The sequence below is a fragment of the Bombus impatiens genome, unplaced genomic scaffold, assembly GCF_000188095.3.
Source record: "Bombus impatiens unplaced genomic scaffold, BIMP_2.2 scf_0640, whole genome shotgun sequence".
In the NCBI taxonomy this organism is placed as follows: domain Eukaryota; kingdom Metazoa; phylum Arthropoda; class Insecta; order Hymenoptera; family Apidae; genus Bombus; species Bombus impatiens.
The window spans coordinates 1378302-1382127 of record NT_177059.1 but is presented as its reverse complement, the minus strand read 5'-3'; the positions used below and the strand labels follow the sequence as shown (position 1 = coordinate 1382127).

At 50.2% G+C, this 3826-nt stretch overlaps 1 protein-coding gene across 2 annotated transcripts in view; it reads left to right on the top strand.

Moving 5' to 3' along the window:
• Positions 1–237: 237 nt before the first annotated feature.
• Positions 238–3826, top strand: part of LOC100750204 (LIM/homeobox protein Lhx3) — a 62468-nt gene continuing 58879 nt past the window's right edge. Inside the window, exon 1 of one of the 2 annotated variants that reach the window (XM_033322462.1) lies at positions 238–3826. The gene's annotated coding sequence lies outside the window, so the exon portion shown is untranslated. The other variant, XM_033322463.1, reaches the window with a different exon arrangement.

The following is a 3826-nucleotide window of genomic DNA, read 5'->3' as shown; positions in this document are numbered from 1 at the left end:
CGAGCATGTAAACACGCGGATCGAAAAGCAAGACTACAGCGTTTTCACGTTCGATTTTCCATTCGATTCGACCGCATCTACCGCAAATCATTCGAAAATCTTGTACTAGGACGCGGCAGTGTCCCCCGCGCGGTTTCTCGCACGAGGGAGACAGGTTGCGGCGCAAGCGTGCCAACATCGATACCCCACCAGAATTTCCCCCTTTTAGGTAGCAGCTAGTGCGAGACGGTTCGGTGGCGGCCGTCGATGGTAGGGTGGAAACCTCTCCTCCGACAGGGCGATGCACGCACAGTTTTAGAGAACGTTCAGAACCACCTCCACCTTTCTATGCGTCCCTCCAAGTTCCCTCCAGGTCCCTCCAGCTCTCTGATCCTCGAGGTTGAAGCCAAGAACCCCGCGAAACCGGCTCCATAGTGCCGCGGTACCCGCTAATCAAATCGCACATTCCGAGATCTCGCGGCAGTGTAGATTTTTCGGTCGATCAGGCCTAACTCAAAGACGATCGTTAACATTCGCGAAGAAATTCACTACCACTGGTTGTCGTTTAGTTTTCAATCGCACGCGCAGATGTGGATGAGATTTGTAAAGCATCGGTGATCGCTCATCGAATCGGTCGACGATCAATCATAGTGGACACAGTGAGGAAAGAAAAGACGAAAGCGACGAATTAAATGCAGGACGTTGCCAAAACATCGACGTGGAAGGTTGCACGGTATCGTAAGCCGCGTTCTTCATTTACCTCCGAAAGTGAACCGATCGGTGCACCTTTTACGGTCAGTGTCTCCGCAGGAGATCATAAAAGGACAACGGAGAGATTAATTCGAGCAGGACGGGCCCATCGACGTGGAAGATCGGTGGCCGAACGGAATTCGCAGGATTCCCAAGAAAAGTCGTACGAAACTCGGAGACCCGGGAAAGAAAGTCATTGGCAGTGGACAGAGCGGGGGATAATCATCGTTGGGTGAATGGAGCGGACGTTTGCGGACCGATGACGAACTCGAGACGAGTTTGGTGCAGCCGATACCGGGGAAAAAACAAAAACAGAGCGTGGCAGGACGAAAATCGCGATTCAACGGCCGTGGAATTCGCCGTTTCTTACCGGTCGCCGCGGCGCGACTCGTATTCGGCTTGGAATCGCCGCACGAAAAGAAGACCCGCGACGAGCAGCGCCGGCCGAATCGTCCCAAAGTATCGCTGCTACGTGATTCATTGGGTTTTTCTCTCTATTGGCATTCGGCATTTACATCGGTCCCGGCCACGATTTCCATCGACACGCGTGTAAAAACCTCACGACCGCCCGCCGCTGATCAAAGACGAACAGCCGAGATAGACGCGCGCGCGCCGCGTCCAACAGATTAGAGGATAGAACTACTAACAAAGCCTTTCCTATCGATGATCTTCTTCGTCCTATCTTCCTACCGGTCGTCGTTGTTGTAATCTTCTTCGTCCATCGTCATTGTCGTCGTCGTCGTCGTCGTCGTCGTCGTCATCGTCGTTGTCGTCATCGCCGTCAAGCTTTCGCCAACCGGTACGGAAGGAAAGGACAAGGAGACTCGTTCATTTCGATTGCACCTTGCCGAAACTCGTATTAGGACTGGAACGCGAGGAATAAGAAAGGCCTCCATCGCCTTTACAGGTGGAGTCGTATTATCGTTTTACTGGTTGAACGTTCGATGTATTCGATGAAACATATCGATCACGAAGAAACGTAGAATCGAAGCGTATAAGAGACGTATTTAAAAGAAATCGGGAAAACCTTGGGGTTTTCTGGTCCAAATTATTCGGCATACCGTTTATCGCTTGCATATCGATGTTTTGGCGCTACACGTCTCGTGTCAATTATAATGCAATCGCGGAAGTTTTTCGATGCACTTTGTAACATAACCGACTATGAAATTATCGAGCGTGATTCATGAAAGGCCTATTGGATAGAGAATCACGGAGCAGTCAGAGATAATCGCGATGTCACTGGCGGAGAGCGACGAGCTGCTGATATCGTTTTAAAAGAAAATCTATAACGCGAAAAAAAAAACGAGACAAGAATTAGTCTAATCGCGGACGCGATTTTACAAAGAAAAAGTGTCACGATCGGAGTAGCATAGCCAAGGTTATGGTCGAGATAAACCGAGACCAGTGAACAGCCTGATAAGACGTGGACCGTCGCTCTGGGTTTCAGATTGCGAGAGGGACGCAACGAGTACGCGGCTGGTTTCAAGTCCGCTCGGACCTCGTCTCGAGGTGCTCCCTCTTCCCGTCCTTTCGATTCTCCATTTCGATCTCGATTCACGCGATCCAACCGAACCGCAGGGAAGCGCAAAAATTCTGTCGGAGAATTTCAGTGATGCCGATCATTCGCCGCGGTGTCGTGCTTCGCCACTTTGAAGTGACAGTTTTCCACGAAACGATTTAACTATCGCGTCTCGACAACGACCGCAGTTCCATCACTCTGGTATCGTCGTTTCTTTTAATCATCCAGTGTCGACAAGTCAATTCCAATAATATAATCATCTGCTCGTCGCTACGAAGAGTATTGGAAACGTAATAATCGTTACATTCGCGTATCTTCGCAAAAGGATAACGCTATTGTTAAACAAATACAAACGCTATTCTAGCTGGCGTTCATTGATCATCGAGAACGCAGCGCAAATACGCGAGACACGCGCGTACCTCGTGACTATCCCGTTTTATTAATGACAAATCAAGGTTTTTCTTGCCGCGAGAAGCGCGATCGAAGCTATTTACAAACAAACCGTTGCGCATCAGCCTCCTGGTAACTGCGCTCGTAAACATCTACCAACGGTTGGCGCTCCGATGATCTACGAAACCGCGTAGACGTTGCTTATGCACGTGATACGCGATAGTTGAGTGGACGAGCGAAGCTCGAGCGTTCTCCCCTAAACAGGCAAAGTCATCGGAAGGTGACAGAAATAAAGAGCCTCTCGACGATCGATCGCCATCGGCGTCCGCTCCGCGACAACGCCAACGAGATTACAACGGAACTTTGGACGATCGAACGATCAAACGATAAAAACATTGAAAACCGATCGTTCGCTTGGAACGGTTATTAAAACCGATCAGTCGGCTTCTCGAGTAATATCCGGAAGCGACGAACGGCTTCGACGAGCGACGAAAGTGAGTGTTGATTTCGCGCGAACCATCGATCCACGCGCAACGCCGCCAGTGTCTTCGATCCAGTGCAACTGTCTGTAGGTCCAGTGAACGGACGATCGCCATATAGAATTTCGTCTCGTGTAACAGTTTGATTAGTGCAAACGTTAATCTGGAGGACTCGATCTTCGAGATAAAGACTCTCGTGATAGTGAATCTCGCGAATGAAAACAGTCTACGAACTCGTACGATATACGACGAAAAAATTTCATGACGAAATTACCGCGCCCTTCTGAAAACTCCGTCACCGTGTGATCCGAGCTCGCGTAATCGAATCGTCGATCTTCCCGAAGAAACCACGGTACTCGTAAAGAATCGCAAGTAACGCTTTTAACGAAGCAGTTTCGCGTCCAACGAAATCGAACGATCGCTCTACGACGATAACGCGACGGTGTTATACATAGAAATCTGGTGTCGATCGATGCCGAAGGGAAAAGATTTAGCACGAAGTTGAGCCGATTTCTTTAGAACGTAGAACATCCGGCGTCGATCAGTGTTCCCGTGACAGCCACTTCCTGGTTTATACTGGAGCTGTACTTGCCGTACGCACCACTGCCGGGGGGTGGCGGAATCCTCCCGGCGGTGAGCAGCGGACCTGGTTCTGGAGGGTGTCGTCCGGTATTGTTGGGTGGCGTCGATCTGTCCATGTCGGCGGCGG